The 17,699-nt window shown below is 46.0% G+C and overlaps 1 protein-coding gene across 4 annotated transcripts in view; it reads right to left on the bottom strand.

The window, feature by feature from the left end:
* The window catches only part of SECISBP2L (SECIS binding protein 2 like), a 989,501-nt gene that overhangs the window by 585,863 nt on the left and 385,939 nt on the right, over positions 1-17,699 (bottom strand). The window lies entirely within an intron of this gene.

Here is a 17,699-nt window from a genome sequence, read left to right as displayed (position 1 = left end):
ACAAGTTTGTACTTGCTTCACTGACCACGTTCCAAACAGCGTTAAGAGAGCTGCCGTCGTCAAGGATATATTTCAGTTTATCAATAAGAATAAATAAATGTTTCCAGGAGAAACGATTTACTCAACGTACGCTTTACAGAAACCATCCAGTAAGCAAAGTCTGCAAGGTATCAAAAACATGAACGGCGTCTTCAGCTTAAGACTAGAATAGAATTTTCCACTAAGAACAAAGAGTAGATCTCTCAATCAGGAAGCAGTACAGGTCTCACCATCAATAACATGGTGCAGAGGCATCCAGCTTCCCCTGAAAAAACAGACAGGACACCCTCAAAATCAATTAACGCCACCCACCCATACAAGTAGCCCGTTTCTGCCTATGGAACACCTTGTGAGCGCAACCAATATCAGCAACCACTTTGATCATCACTCCGACCTTCCCCCAAGCTAACTTCACAGCACACCTGCTGGCCTTAAAGCTGACTTGGAGATACATACCCACACCCTGCCGACTTTAAGTTTCACACTACCACCTCAATCCAGCCCTGGACATCATGCCCAATCCCATGAATACAATGATAACACTATTCTCTCCATTCTCGCTACACAATTTTTTTTAATTTGCAGTCTCTCCAAGAAACATACGATTCTTCTTTGATAGCCCCTACTTCATCCTGAATTCACTGCATCCCGCTACAACTAACTTTTATCCTCATTACTGATAGCCTTATGACAAAGATTTATTAGCAGGAAATCCTCCTCGTGCAGTACCCTTTAGCAACTCTTACTTCATCACCCACTGTAATTGTTTTTATATAGCGGATACTACCTCATATGAGGCGTCAAAGCGCCTTTCGGCGAGTAGCCCAAAATGATTAGTGGTGGAATAGTATAGGGAAATATGAGTTAATTTGAGCGTGGACATGCATGTCTGTTAGTTGGATTGAGTAGGATAATGGAGGGATAGAAGACGGAAAAGTCTTGAAAGTGTTATTTGGAAGATCATAGTAGTAAGATGAGGTTTGGGATGAGTAAAAAGAGATATGAAGGAGAGAAGAGGCTCTAGAAAGGGATTAGGGAGATCATAATAGTAAAATGAGGTTTGGGATGAGTCAAAGAAGTGATACATGAAGAAATAATTAAAAATAAATAACAGGGTTGTTTGGAAGATCAAAGTAGTAAAATTAGACTTGGGGTGAGCCAAGGAGGGATAGAGAGGGAAGAGTCTAGACAGGTTGTTTTGGAGATCACAGTAGGGGATGAGTCAGAGAGTGGAAGTAGAGGATATCTTAAAAGAGGTATAGGGTGAAACAAAGTAGTGCATTGGAGAGAGGCAAAGCATTTTTTAATTTGTTTTTCCCCCTTCTAAAGTAGGTGTAAAGTAATAAATATATGGATACATAACTACATAGAAATGGTATACATGAATAAGGAAGATCATAATTCGAGATGCAAAGTATTGTATAAACTTTCAAGAGGTGCTGTACTTGAATCTAATTTGGGTATTTTTATACTAGCTTCTTTTTATTTTAATGTTCTATTTTCCTCAATATTGCAATACTGAAGAACTTGTAGATAAAACAGTTAGTATAATATTTACATATTCTGATAGATATATAAAACAGAGACTCATAAGTATCGATTCAAATAACCTCTAAGTGACTTATAAACATGTTAAGCATATGATTAAATATATATATATATTTTTTAACTTACAAACACATACACATTTAACCATAAGTTACATACATTTGTTAAGCAGACCTAAAGAATATCCAATCCAATCTTACTTTATTTCGGTCCTTGGACCATAAAAGAATATCCACAATCTCATACAGTTATAAAAAGATTAAAAAGCTAAATCCCGGGGCGTGGTTTGGACGCCGGAGAAGATGGCGGCTTAGGGCTTCACCTCCTCCCGTGGCAACCAGTTCTTTATGCATTTGGAACGTTAAATCCGGTGTAAAGTTATTGGTATTAACGGATTTCGCAATTGGAAGCTAAAGACTTACTCGTGGCTGGTTTTGGCGGGGGTACGAGGCTCCTGTGCAGAGAAATCCCAGAGAGCTCCGGAGCCTGGAGGAGCACTACGAGCAATGAGGAGGCTGCGGAGCTCCCGCAGCGGCTGAGTCCGACGGAAGCCGGACGCCTACTTGAGTCTGCAGGCACCTGACACCTATCGGAGCTCATGATCAGCAAGCCCAGTAAGTGGGGTCCAGAGAGCGCGCTTTCCACCGCCCGCTGTCCTCCATGGGAACCCGGTAATATCCGCGCTCACTACCAGCGCTTACACACAAAATGGTGGGCGCACCCAGCAGTTAAAGTGAAGCAACGCGACCCCTCACTGACTGTAAGTATTTGTTGTCACGCTATCTGCCTATAATTGATCCCTTTGTCTGCCCTAGCGATCGTTTACCTGCGCTGCCGTCTGGGGTTCCACGCTGAGGGCTGCCCCTGTGTCGACTCACGGGCATACGAGCAGAGGGCCTCGTGAATGAAGAAAATGGCGGGCGCGCTGGCTGACTGAATATCGACTCCATCGACGGGATCATGGCGGCCGAGGGTGGCGCTTGAAGGGGACATAAATGAGCGACTTTCTAGCTCATATACGAGACGTCTAACAGGAAGCAAACGCACAAGTCTGTAAACGCTGAAAATGACCGAAGGTGCCCCCCAGTAACTGAAGCTTGTAAGAGGCAGCACATGAGGCAGTGCTCAAGAGACGACCCCCACAGCAGCGAAAACGCTTGATGCCGAAAAGGCTTTCGATAAAGTAGATTAGAGGTATCTAGAGGCAATGTTAAATAAATTTAATCTGGGGAAGACCTTTACGAGGATGGTAATGTCCCTCTATTCCTGCCCTTCGTCCAGAGTTAGGTCGGGGGGCTCGTTCTCCTCATCTTTCCGACTACAACAAGGAACCAGACAAGGGTGCCCCCTCTCCCCCTCATTATTTCTACTTGCAAATGAACCATTCCTTCATCACATACGGAATAATGATGGCATATCGGGAATCCCCTTTAACGACTGTACGATAAAGCTAACTGCTTATGCGGATGACGTTTTGGTTGTTTCGGAAAAGGCCGAGGAGGCTATACCTGCCCTTATGTCCACTATTAACGAGTTCTCGCGGGTATCAGGGTATAAATTAAACAAAGATAAAACGGAAGTTAAACTATTAAATAATCTGGGCAACAAGGATGTATTGGGTAATTCTGGCCTAACTTGGCAACCGAACTGCTTCAGGTACCTAGGGTTAGACTTTGATAAGGACCTAATCTCTACGCTACAAATTAACGAAAATCTGACACTGAAATAAATCTCCACACTGCTAGATGGGTGGTCTCTTAAATACCTCTCATGGTGGGGCAGGGCTGAAACCCTGAAAATGATGGCGACTCCGCTGGTAAATTACCTGGCAAGTATGCTGCCGATGACTTTTTCTGAAGACTTTTTAAATAAGGTCGACAAGCTTTTTGGTACTTTCCTTTGGCAGGGGAAGAAACCCAGGATATCAATGACGAAGCTACAGCTATCTAAAGAAAAAGGCGGCCTGGGTCTCCCCAACTTCAGAAATTACCAAACGGCGTTCCTATGTAAACAAGGCGCACACGGGCTGATTGAGGACTCGGCCTATACCCCGCTATGGTTGGACATTGAGAAATCGCTCATCGATAATGTTCCCCTTCCTGCCCTACTCACTATGGATCTATCCCACCTGTCTCACTCCAAATTCATCCTGCTTAACACAAGACGTGCTCTTTTAAGACTAGACCAGTCCCACAAATCCAACTTAAAAATAAAAAAATCTACCCTGGTGGCCTTGTGGCTGAATCCTCCCTTAAGATAGAGGGGAAACCCCTCCACTGGGAATCTTGGTCTGAGAAAGGCATCAACCTAGTGAGTGACCTATATGACAGGACACATCCTTTACCGTTCTCCTCGCTACAGTCTCTACATAATCTTGCACCTATAGATTTTTATGATTTCTTGAAACTTAAAGTCCACCTCTCGAAGCGCCCCCTTAAGCCCTATAACCCCTGGCTTCTGACTCATATACCACGCATCATTGCAGCTGGTCATTTTGTTTCTAAGATATATAAACTCCTCCTCCCTCAACCTAGGAAAGCACATAAGCAAAACGAACTTAAATGGGAGTCGGAGTCCAATTCTACGGGCTTGTCGTTTGACTGAGAAATTATTCATAACGCTGCTTTCTCTCTCCAATCCTGTCCCAAACCAAGTACATGCTACTAAACAGAACGTACTGGACACCGGATAGGCTTCTTAAACTCAGCCTGAGAGATAGCCCTAACGGCTGGAACTGTAACTCAGCTGTCGGGGATCTGACACATATGCTTTTTAACTGTGCCTCTCTAAAGCTATACTGGGGGGAAATCTTTGACTGCATAGAGCACATTTTTAGTTTTAAACCTGCAAGGGAATTCATATATGTTATACTAGGTGTTCTTGATCCGAACCTAGTTAACGCATATGACCGCCAATTGCTTGACCTACTGCTCACTCTGGCCTGTAAAGTAGTTTTATGTAAGTGGAAGAACGCTTCGGAAGTGTCCTTTAAAATCGTCAAGAATGGTTATGCATTTTAAGAGGAGCTGACAACACTGCGTTTCATTCCTCCCCAAGGCGCATATCCCATAAGAAACTTTGGAAATCCCTTGATGCATCATCATTCTCATTTGACCCCCCATGATGTGCTGTATGTCCCCTTAGTGTGATTTGGTTGTGTACACTATTTTGTGATGAGGTGGATTTTATGTATTATGTATTATGTATTGTGAATTGGTTTGGTGGGTAGGGCAATACCCTTCCCTATGCAATACCACTTTTGCATGATTACACATAGCGACCTATTTGTTTGCTTTTTGTGGATATTATGTATTTATCTGTAATACCATGAGACTGTGTATTATCCTGCCTTAGTTTATTTTTCTTTATGACATCGTATGTAGCTCATTTCATGTACTTGTTGATTTTGTGTCTATTCCTTTGCATTTTTTTTTCTTTTTCAATAAAAAATGATCAGTGGTAAATCCATTGCTGAGTGCTAAAAAAGACTTTCGCGCCTACCACATAGAACTTAAAAAACGAAATACAGCAAAAACAATTGGCATTTGAGTATTGCATTTTAGGAGCCTAAATGCTTCTACACGTGTACCTAGGTTCCTGCACAATTGTACCAACCATCTTTGTCTAATTTTTTTATATCCAGGGCAAAAGGAAAATACGTGGACTTTGGTATCCTCTCACATTCGGCATGCTGGGCACCCAAGGGCAGAACTGCTGGACTATTTATTAGTAAATGCACGCAGAGGGAGAGAGGCATGCCTGAAATGTACATACAATTTCTAAGAAAGGCTCTAGACTGCAGGTATCCTTTATTCCCAAGAATTTAACTGTTAAAAAACCAGTGGCACAGTCTTCATGGAGTTTGGGGGGAGTTCCTCCCCCTCACCCCCTGTTGTTGCGAACTAGTTGTTTGCGCAAAATTCCATAACAAGCTATCTCCAGGTTGCTCCATAGAGTATCTCTACCTATAGTATGGAAGCCTTTCTTGATGTGTACAAACCAGGCTAATTGGCGCAGGTTGTGTAAGTGAGGTTGAAGACTGTTAGACCTGGCATCTTTGGCGTGGTTTCCTCTGACTTTTTTGCCTCTACCTCCTGTATTTTTGACGCTGTGCTGGATATCGTTTTTGCTGGTTTAGATGCTTTGGGCACTTTGCCACTGCTGATCAGTGTCAAAGTGCAAGTGCTCCCTGAGTAAATTGTAGTTGTGATTGGTTATCCATGATTGGCATATCGGTATTACCAGGAAGTCCCTAGTAAAGTGCACTGAGTGTGCCAGGGCAGGTGATTCAAATGCTACTAGTGGGCCTGCAGCACTGATTGTGCCACCCACATGAGTAGCCCTAAAATGGTGTCTCAGAGCTGCTACCGCTGTGCCTGGGTGCAGTTGCTAACTGCCATGCTGCCCTGGCCAGTGTCCACACTGGCCAGGCCTAACCCTTCCCTTTCTGTACACATTGGACACCCCTATAGAAGGCCCTAGGTACCCCCCTGGTCAGGGTACAGTGTATGTGAAAGGTAGAGCATGTACTAGTGTGTCTGACATGCTCTGGTAGTGAATTACAGACATTTTCGTTTTTCACTATGGAGAGGACTATCTTGCCCATAGGCTATAATGGGGAATGCGGGGTATAATGTTTACCTGCATATCTTCCCATAGGAGCAAGATAGAAAATTAAAAAGTCTCGTATCCCTGAACTCAGAATTTAATAACATCATTTAGGAAGGATGGTTTTTGAATCCTGTGTTTGAGAACAGCACTTTTAGAAAGTGGCTGTTCTCTTGTCTTACCTTTCTGTGTGCCTTGGCCTGTTTGTGAATTGACTGTCTGGTTTGTGAGTGACAGGGGCTGGGGAGCCCCCAGGAGGGTGGATGAGTCAGCCCTAGGCTGAATGACTGCATCTGCATCTTGACTGGTGGGAGGGGATAGCACCTGGGCCTTAATAGGGTTGTGCCTGCCTTCCACAATGCTGGCTCCACCTCCTGCTGGGCGGCTGACGACCCTGCCCCTCTCTCTGAAAGGAGAGGAGAAGACAGAAAAACAAAGTGCTCAGGAACTGACCTGAACTGGTTCTGACCAAGCCAGGGCCTCTCTGTCTCTAGAGAACAAAGGAAAGACTGGTATTAAAAGGGCTACCCAGACTACAGAAAATTAGATCCTGGAATCAAGAAGGAACCTCTGCCAAGGAGAAAGCTGGAAGACTGAAGAGGAAGGTCTGTCCTGCTGTGTGTTTGTGGGCTGACCTGCAGTTGCTTTGCTGCCAAAGAGAGAGGGAAGGACTTTGCTGTTGCGTTGTCCCCTTGCTTGAAGAGATCTCCAAGAGCCTGAGAAGAGCTGGCTCCCTGTTAAGAAGTCCCAGGAACAAAAGGACTTCACCACCAGCTTCCCCCTGAACTCTGCTGTATGAGTTCTGCCCTTCCTAGAGTGCTTGATCCATTTGTGGGGCCTCTGGAAGTTGTGCCTTCTGTTTGGGGAGCTGGACAAGGAGAAACAAAAACAATCAGCAAATTTCACGCATCGCTCGCTTGCAGAGCGCATCCCCGAGAGTGCGAGGAAATTCCCACCGCCACGAAGATAGAGATCGTCGCAACGCCTGTTCACTTGCGGAACGCATCGCTCCGGTACGGGAAGATTACTGTCCCTGCGAGCATCATCGCAGAGCCTGTCGTCGCTGGGTAAGATCGCCGCACTGCTTGCTTGCGGACCGCATCACGTCGCTGCGAACATCGTCGCAGAGCCATCGCATCGAGGGGCCGCGAGAGGAGAAGATAGACGCTGCGCTGCGCTGCACCGCGCCTCCGCACCTGATATCATCGCCGTCCCGAAGATAGTCGCATCGTGCCTGTGCGAGACGCTTCCTACCTAACCTAACCTGCGCACCGGAATCCACACAAGGTATTGCATCCCTCCCCATACAGACCGGATTCGTCGCAACACGCCCGCTGCGTCCAGCGGGGCTGTCGCATCGCCTCCACAGGGTCTCAGGAGTGACGCATCGCTTGTTTTTCAACGCTGCAGCTCCCATTTGGAACTTTTGTCGCATCTACAGGTAATTTGGGCTAAACGTGACATAACAGTGGATTATTTTGACGCAAACCCAAGAACTCTTTTAAAATCATATTCTTGAACTGTGTATGTTGGATTTTTGTCGTTTTGGTCTTGTGTAGTTTAGATAAAGATACTTTATTTATCTAAAGTGGTGTGGAGTCCATTTGTGTTTTTTTTACTATGAGTGTTGGTACTAATACTTTACACATTGCCTTTGATAAGCCTGTCTGCTCGTGCCAAGCTACCTAGGGGGTGAGCAGGGGTTATCTAAAGAGTGTATCCCCATTACCCTGACTAGAAGCAAGGGTCCCTATTTGGACATTGGTATCTACCTCTGCCAACTAGAGACCCCCAGACCTAACAAAGACCATATATTTTGTCTTTTGCATATTGATCTCCAGCCCCCTATTACTACAAAACTCACAGAACCCGTCAAGGATTCTTTAGATGCCCATCGGAAATTTGGAAAGCAGAAGGGTGTATCTGCAAACATCATTGCTGGGATTAACTTGTACGCTAACTTGGGGGGAGTCTATATCCTTCAGTCCGCTCAGCGCACCAACCAGTACATTGATGTAAATGCAGAATAGGGTATGGGCGAGCACACAACTCGGTCTAACTCCTCTGTTGATTGGGATAGGTGGAGTAAGTGCCCCTTGCTTCCCATACCCATTTTGGGTGTAATTGGCTTAATGGATTCTTCTAAACATATTCAAAAGCAAATGTGGGATTCCAAGGTCACTCAATACCAGCCAGAGGGCATCTCTAGGGACCAGATCAAAGGCACTTTTGAGATCCACAAAGACCAAATAGAGAATACCACCTTCCAAGTGCACTGTTTTCCGGTAGAGGAGCTGGAGCCTAAAAGTTTGGTCGATTGCGGATGTTTTTTCCTTGAAACCAGCTTGTAGGGGACTCATGACCTTATGTTCTTCTAACCAGGTCAGTAGACAATCCAGTAGAATCCTGGCAAAAACCTTTTGCTATACATCGATCAAACTGATCGGTCTATAGTTTATGGGTAATAGGGGGGGAGGGGGCTTTTTTATATACTGGAAAAATCTCAGCTCCAGCCCAGGTTGAAAGGAGTGCCATCCTTTGTAATATCTAGGACAAGGACAGGGGGAACCCTACTCACGAAGGAACCAGGGTACTGGGTTTATAAAAGAAACAATGGTTCCTGTGGCTAGTAAGAGTGATTATAGCAATAAAAATGCTCAATGGCGATACGTAAGGTACAGTAATGTCAGAGGACAAGGAACCACTCACACACAAGGGTTGATTTATAACAAGATTTTTTGTTTTATACACATTGTAAACAAAAGAAATAACTATGGTGCATTATGTCCCCATGTGAAATGGAACCTAAATGTGAATATTAACGTGGTCTATTATATACAAGGTTTCCAGAAGTTCAAAGAACGACCATTTATGTATCCATGTTTGACAGCATGATTATGCAATGATACACGCTGAGTAGTGGCTCGTTCTCTTATACTCATCGACGGCGTTTCGACCCCTATGTGGGTGGAGGGTCTCTTCAGGAATATGATAACTGGAACATCTGTCTTGGTGATAGCGCAGCCTTGGTGAAAGTGTGTCACTGTGGAAAGTGAAATAATTAAAAGTGACTCACATGAGCACCCGGCCGGGTTCTCAATGTGAGGCAAGGCGTGCGTTAAGAATATTGTTGGGCTGGTGCTCCTGTTCAAACACGTTACAGCCGTAGCAGTGCTGATGTTCCCTTGATTATATTAGTCACAGTGGACTGTTGCGCCCGAATCGTTAGTTGTACGATGTGATCTCTGCTGGGTACTGAAAAAGCCGCCTCCATCAGCTTCGGCGTGCTGCTTCAGTCACCACTTTGGTATGATGATACATCAATGATCGTTCTTTGAACTTCTGGAAACCTTGTATATAATAGACCACGTTAATATTCACATTTAGGTTCCATTTCACATGGGGACATAATGCACCATAGTTATTTTTTGTTCACAATGTGTATAAAACAAAAAATCTGGTTATAAATCAACCCTTGTGTGTGAGTGGTTCCGTGTCCTCTGACATTACTGTACCTTACGTATCGCCATTGAGCATTTTTATTGCTATAATCACCCTTACTAGCCACAGGAACTGTTGTTTCTTTTATAATCCCTTGTAATATAGCTTTGAAAAACACCCACAAGTAGGGGCCCCAAATATTAGGCTCGCACAGAAAAGATCCCCTGGTATCCTATCCAATCCTGGGACTTTGCCAGGGGCTATTCTTGTTACAGCTCTGGTAACTTCTGCCAAAATTAACTCAGGGGTCTCTGCATAGAAGTTTTCTGATGGCGGTGTTGCTAAGCTCTGAACACTGACCTCAGCCTCCAATGGAGCATAAACAGCCTAGAAATGCTCTTTCCAACTATCAGCCGCTATGTTTAGCTCCAGAGCCGCCTTTCCATAGCTACTACCTGTACTTAGGATGTTCCAGAAGACTTTGGACCAATGGACAGCCCTGAAACAGGCCCGAACAGTCAAGGACATCCTTGACTGTTCGGGCCTGTTTCAGGGCTGTCCATTGGTCCATTTCTCAAGATTTGTCTGCGAGTGCAATAGTGTCTTTATAAAAAGTCCTCGCTGCTTTGATTTGGGTTCTACTCTTGGATTTTTATAGCCACTATCAAGGCCCTCTTTGCCTCCTGACAACTACCATTGAACCAAAACTGCTTTACCTTTGCCCCCCTGCCCCCTCCTGCACCCCCTCCCCCCTATCCCCCCTCTCCCGAGTACTCACTGGCCCGAATATATCCACCAGTTTAGCGGTCAAGGCTTCATGGATCTTGGGATACAACAATACCATCTGCAATTGAGAGCTTTACTAGTTCCAAAAAAGTAGGTATGATAAGATTCAAATAAGGAGGCCATTCTTTTAGGCGATTGTTCAATCCACGCCCACCTTACTTTCCGCATACCGTTGGTAAGTTAGTCTACTGTCTATTGTTGTGGATGAGTCAGGATTTCCCCCAGTGTCTGACAACAGCAACTCCAGAGTTAAAGCATTATGATCGCAGTCATGTCTTGGCAAGACAGCTAAGTCAACAACCCTATCCCATATCCTAGTTTCTACCAGGATGTAGTCTAGGATGAATGAGTGGCTGACCCTACTTAAAGTATAATTCCCAAAAATGGGCGTGGCCAGGCAAGATGGCTGGGTGGACGTGATTCACCTCAATTCCAGAACCTCATAGCCGTTTGTGTGTGCTAAAACCGATGTAAAGGGTAGCCAAAATCCACCCAACTGTTGTCTGAAGTTCCGTGATACTGACGGGGTCATGCAGGAGTGCTAGCGCAAGCTGGGAGCAGAGGGAAAAGCAGCCTAAGAAAAAGGGAGAAGGAGCGTCAGAAGCTCCAAAATGGCGGCGGCGGTCAGGGAAGCAGCGACTCCACGTCTTCTCTGAGGCGGAACCCTAAGGGCCGCCACGGAGAACGTCTGCCGCTTGTAATGAGGGCTGATGAGAGGAGGGTTACGCGACCAGACTGGCTCCCAGTGACAAGTAATTGCGCCGCAGAGGAGAGGCTAGCACCTGCCAACGTTGCCCCGACGATCGATGGTGATAGAGGAGGTGGGCAGTGAGCCCACTGAGAACCGGGGGTCCCGAGGGGCAACCCCGCAGGCATTTGGGCAATTTTGCAACGATATAGACAGGCGCGAGGTGCCGACCTGGACCTGCCTGACTTTCACCGGGATCCTAAGGCATCTCTGAATGTAGGACCTCCATAGAGCAAACATACACCGATGAATATAGAGTGGCGCCAAGGAATGAATCCCTGCCTAGAGAAGCCTCGCCCTAAAGTTAACAGTTGTGCAGCACCGCATTTAAAGATGGTCCATTAGAGGCCAAGGAGGTAACCCAATATCCCTCAGAGAAGTGGTGGATTCAGCTTTTGCCAGGAGGAGAACACTAGCTGCAGGAGGAGAACACTAGCTGCAGGAGGAGGAGGGCCCCACAGCCCCTGCTGTGGGGCCCGCGGCATCCGGTGAAGGTTGCTCACTCACAGAGAGGGGAGGTGGCTAGTCTTCATCTATGCCACCGAAGAAAGGGGCAGGTAACGTTTCCAGCTTCTTCTCCCCCACTGAGAAAAGAAAGGCACTGGAACAAGGGGGAGATACCGCCACCTTGATGCTCACTAAAGATGATCTAATTGCCTCTCTTAGGGAATTCAAGGCTGAACTCCGCTCCAAAATCAAATTGGATATTAAGTCTTCCATGGAATAACTCAAAGCAGATCTATTCACTCTCCAACAGGATGTAGACTTCATAGGCACCAGAGTGCTGGAGGTGGAGTCCCAGGCACAGGAACTGGACACACGAGCAACGGCCACGCAAGACAAGGTGCAAGACCTTCACACGCAATTACAGGTGGCCCTGCTGAAGACAGAGGACTTGGAAAACAGATCAAGAAGAGATAACATCAGAATAAAAAATATAGAGGTGGGAGTAGAGGGACCAGACTTGGAGGCCTTTATTGAAGGTCTCTTTGCGGAAATCTTGGGGCCGCGCCAGTTGATAATCAAGATTGAAAGGGCACACAGTGTAGGAAATCAACCAGCGGGGGAACGTCGTCGCACACACGACATTCTTGTCAAGCTTCACTCCTTTAAGGTGAAGGAAGCAATCTTGAAAGCAGCCAGGAAAAAGAACGAGATCTCCATCCAAGGTTTCCAGTGCGGGCTATATCAAGATCTGGCACCTTCCACACTACTGCTGAGACAAAAGTTAAGGCCCATCACCACGAAGCTGAGAACAGAGAATGTTAAATACAGATGAACATGTCCCTTGGTTTGGTCTTTGAGCTCAACAATAAAGTGTGTCACATCACTGAACTAGAGGAGGGCCTGAGAATTTTGGGACTTCCCACCCATTGCAGATGAGCGCACCCATGGAACTTCGAGGGGGAAAGAAAGTAGTAAGCCCTCCCAATGGAACATGAGCTCCAAAAGTAGACACTCCGAAGATTAGCATGTCGTCTGTAGTGGGGATGGAGCTATGGATGCCCAGCAGACGGGACTTGCTTCAGACAAGAGATTAGGCAGGGGAGAGAGAATCAACCAGGAAAGACAGGAGGATCAAAGGTACTAGTAAGCTACCGCTCTCATTTACTCTCGACCCCAGTTGGAGCCGTGTCAATTTTCATGGAATGTGAAAGGGTTGAACTTGCCTCTCAAGAGTCATAAAATGTGTAAGTACCTGGCAGATCACCAATTCGAAGTAGTAGCATCCTAGGACCGGTTTCGGGCTTTCAGCCCTCATCAGCCAGGATAGCTTGATTCCAGTGGCATGGAGAGCACGGGTCTCACGATGGATTCAACCCGGATCTGTGACTGGGGGTGAATGTTTTGCCATTGTGCAACATTCCGTCCATCAACTGTTTTTGCATTTGTCACCCCGAGTGGGACGGGTATGCTCAGACGTGAGTCCCGTGCTCTTCATGCCACTGGAATCAAGCTATCCTGGCTGATGAGGACTGAAAGCCCGAAACCTGTCCTAGGATGCTTGTTTCCAGTCCAGGGAGGACCTGGCTTGGCAGTTCGGGCTGGACTGTTCCCATGGGGCACAGGGTCAAGACTGATTTGCATATGGCTGAGTTCAAACTGGAATGGCATGGTGAGCAAAAAAACAATGGATTTAGGCCCAGATCTCTGTACTGGGGTGAATGTATGACATTGTTCTGCATTCTGTCCATCAACTGTTTTTACAGTCAATGGTGGAAGCAGTGATAACTATAATCCCCAAGCCGGGTAAAAATCTGCAGAACTGCACCTCATATAGGCCAATTACACTCCTAAATCTGGACGTCAAACTATATTTGGCAATATTAGCAACGAGACTGGATGGCTTGATGCCAATTCCAATTCACCCTGATCAATCAGGCTTCATAAAGGGGAGGCAGACCCATGACAATATCCGTAGAAAATTATGTCTGATAGAAAAAGTAACTAAACACAAGATCCTGGCAATCCTGGAGGGTCAGGATGCCAAAAAGGCCTTTGACAGGGTGGATTGGTTGTTTCTTTTCCTCACGCTCGACCACTTTGGTTTCGGGAAGGTGTTTTTTGACATTATCAAGGTTAATTATGCGCAACCGCATTCAAGTGCAGGTCAAAGGGACAAGCTCAGCCCCGTTCCCATTGGATAGAGTGACAAGACAGGGTTGGCCGCTCTCTCCTCTGCTTTTCGCTCTAAGCATAGAACCGCTGGCGATACGGGTTCAGGCGACCCCAGTGATTCGGGGTATTCACTTCGGGAGAGAGGGACATAAATTATTATTTGTGGATGATGTCCTGATGACGCTCAACAATCTTGAACACTTACTGCAGGCTCTACAGGCAGAACTAGGGGGATTGAAAGAGGTGGCGGGTTTTAGGATTAATCGGTCTAAATCATCCATTCTAAATCTCACGGCAGCAGAGGAAGAGGCCAACCTACTCTGTGGGCATACCCCCTTTCAGTGGGCCAAGCACACCCTTCACTACATGGGCATCTAACTATCACTACAACTAGAGGACCTTTATAAGGCTAATTACCCGCTACTTCTGCTTTAATTCCAGCAGGACCTCAAACACTGGAAAAATCTCAATCTCTTGGCTACAGCGCATACATGCGATAAAAGTGACAGTGCTGCCAAAATTTCTATATCTGTTTCAGGCCCTGCCAATTTATCTAGCTAGAGATTTCCTATCCAGGCTGCGCTCCCTTATTACCAGATACATTTGACAGAACAGCAGGGCCAGTCTTCCCTTTCACACCTTAAGACGCATGAAGAATGAGGGAGGGTGGCTCTACCTGATTTTAATCTATATTACAAAGCCGCCAAACTGAGGTTTTGGGCAGAATGGTCCAAGAGGAGTTGGCCTAATGGCTAGGGCAGTCGACCTCGAAACTAGGGAGCAGGGTTCAAGTCTCAGCAATGACGCTGAACATCCTGTGATTTTTGGCAAATCACTTAATCTCCCCGTGCCTAACAAAAAATGAATGTGTCCTCATGTAATGTAACTGGTGCTATGTAAAGCGCTCTGATACCCGATTCGGGTCAAGTTCGCGCTATATAAAACTCTGTAAAAAACACACACACAAAGAACTCCCTGGATCTGAGGGAAGCCTATTTTTGACTGGTACATGTACCCAACGAAACTCAAAAAGATATTCCCGGAGGACTCTGATCAGTGCTGGAGGGGGGGTGGTCTCCTAGGGGACTTCATCATATCTGGTGGGACTGCCCCACAATTAAAACGTTCTGGGAGGAAATCTTGAATCACATGAGGGATAGCCCTCCATGGAGGGAGCCCTCCTGAGGATAAGAGATTCAGAGGTAGAACATCAACGAAAGCGGATAGGGCTATAATGTGGACATGTCTAGGGGCTGCCAAAATCGCAATTGCGGTGGCATGGAAGAATGCGTGGCACCAGTGCTGTCCCAATGGCACTCACACCTCTGGAAGTGTCTGGAAGTTACTCCTCATGGAAAGGAAGACAATATTTTCAGGGATGATTACAAAAATTTTGAATACAAATGGGGCCCTCTGGTCGCATATCTCAAATAGGCCTCCCTATGGCAGTTTGCCCACCCTCATTACAGGCTATGCACTTATTCCAGTTCTAGGCCAGGGGATCCCCTTCTATGGATGTATGACTCAACCCAGGGGCTCCACAACGCACTGTCAGAATCACCAAGTTAAGAGGCCAGTATACGCACCATTCAGCTACGACCACCATTGCTTTTTCGTTGTTTATGATGGGGGTGGGAGAGAGGGACAGTTGGGTTGGGGTTATAAAGTTCTACGGCCTACGATGCCCAATGCGCAAGAATAGTACTGTTGGCTTGTAACTAGTACTTGGCTAACGATAATGGTTCGCTCATGTGAAAAATCTTTGCCTTCATTAGCTTAACAATTGTGGGGAGTGTCCGTTTCTCTTTATTGTAATGCCATACTGCTTTGGATTAATAAAAAAGAATTTTGACCAAAAAAGTATATTTCCTAGGAGAGTATGATCTGGTTCGGCCGTTACAGGCTCTTAGAAAGTGTTTTAGGGTGAACGATTTGATCTGGAGAGCCAGCGTTGTCCAAACCCAGATTGGAAAGGTGTTAGGCTCAGGAATGGCCCAGAGTTTGTCCTCCTCTGTGGGTGGTATGTGATTAAGATCTCTCATTGGCTCGAATTGACAATTAAAATTACCCCCTAAAACTACTAGAACATTTTTCGGGAGTCTAAAGATTAGGCCGTCTAGTTGGTCTAAAATCAGGGATTCTTGGCCAATCCTCACAGGCCTGGAATAAACATTGACTAGGACTAATTTGAAGTTTGATGAAAAATTAAGCATTATACACAGGATATCATAAAAAGGGGACTCTACTTGAGTGGCCGTGCAAACTAGATGAGAACCTACCCAGATATATAACGCTTCAGAGGGTCTACCCCTTCCCTGTGAAATGGCAGGTATTTTAATAGTTGCAAACCCTACACACGAGGTCTCTTCTGTTGCCCATGTTTCCTGGAACAAGCATACATATCAAAATCGGTCCGCAAAATCCCCCCCAATCGGGACAGCTCTGTTTTCTCTTGAGGCCTGCTATATTCCAGGATAATACCTTCAGTTTGTTCAGTACATTTTGTTTGACTAAACTGCCACCCTGGGTTTCAAGATCCAATGATTAGTCTATCTCAGACTGCACACTGCAGCACCTGCTCATGATACTGGCAAAAGCTTCAGGTGTTACAACTGCGGTTTCTGATGCTCCTGGGGTGTAGAATTGAACAGCGCTATTTATGGAGCTCGGATGGACTTTTTCCGGTGACAATGTATTAGATTTGGCGCTTAAAATTTCTGGTGAATCTGAAAAATTTAACAGTGTGAGGGAATCAGTGGAGCTAAAATGCACATTCACAGGGTAATCACTAGGCCTCTGGCTTACGGGCCTAGGCTCTTCGATTTTGATACCCCTAAGGTCTCTCTCGTTAGTGCCATCTTAATTTTCCTTCCTGCCCTGTGCAGGACAACCGATTCAAGTCACAAACTCGCCATGAGCCCCTCCCCAATAAAGTCCTTGGACAGGTAGATAGCGGGTCGAGATTAGATTTTGGTACGAGTCAATCAAATTCTGCCAGGACCCTAATCTGTTTGCCACAGGCAGATTCAATAATTGAGGTCTCAAGTATTGATACCCCTGACCCAATGGTGTCTGATAATGATACCAATCGGCCTGTCGTTGGCTGTTGCTTGCCTTAGTTAGGATCATCGAACTGAGGATATAAAAGTAGGTAAGCTGGAGTAACCGGATTGAGATACCTGGATCCTGGGCGTAATGATTCAGTTGCAAAAGGTGTTGTACAATTTGTGGGTTTTTAAAATTAATTAGGACACAATCCCCACAAAGATCTTTAGTCCTATTTCCCGCCCAGCTGACCCTGCGGTTCATAAGGATTTCATTTGCATGTGAATAGGCAAACAGGCAATATCTTACCAGCCAATGCAGACACTTATTTTTGAGCTCCTGCTGGGTTTCTCTCTGGCCCACTTTAGCTTCTGGAAATCCTGCTAATACAACATATGGGGATGAATCTGCAGGAAGATTTATTATTTGTAGATCAACCCCTACCCCACCCCCCTTGTTCTGGGGCCCAGCTGTGGCCATGCTGTTTTTCAAAGTACCCTTGGTTGATAGTGCCCGCTCCCCCTGCTTTGGTCCAGAATCTGAGCTAACATTAGCCAACGCCACGGTAGCAGGGATCTCCTCACGAGATGCTTTGGGTTTTTCCATATCCTTTGTAGTGCTAGTGTCTATATGACCAGAGAGGTCGGTTTCGCTCTCTCTGGCTGGTGAGTGTGTTTCAATGGTTTTTCTGTTGACCCACAGATTGGCCAGCTTATCAAGTTGGGCTAGCACAGAGACAAGCGTGTCTCACAATGGTTCTGATCTGTCCTCGTAAGGCCTCCATTAGGGAGTCCACCCATGGTGGGAATGCTGCATCCAGTTGCAAACTTTAGCTGTCATCCGGGACCTGGTTAGTCGATGCTCC

Source organism: Lissotriton helveticus, chromosome 3_2, assembly GCF_964261635.1.
Source record: "Lissotriton helveticus chromosome 3_2, aLisHel1.1, whole genome shotgun sequence".
In the NCBI taxonomy this organism is placed as follows: domain Eukaryota; kingdom Metazoa; phylum Chordata; class Amphibia; order Caudata; family Salamandridae; genus Lissotriton; species Lissotriton helveticus.
Note: the sequence above shows the minus strand (reverse complement) of the source record. Positions and strands in the feature narration are given on the sequence as shown.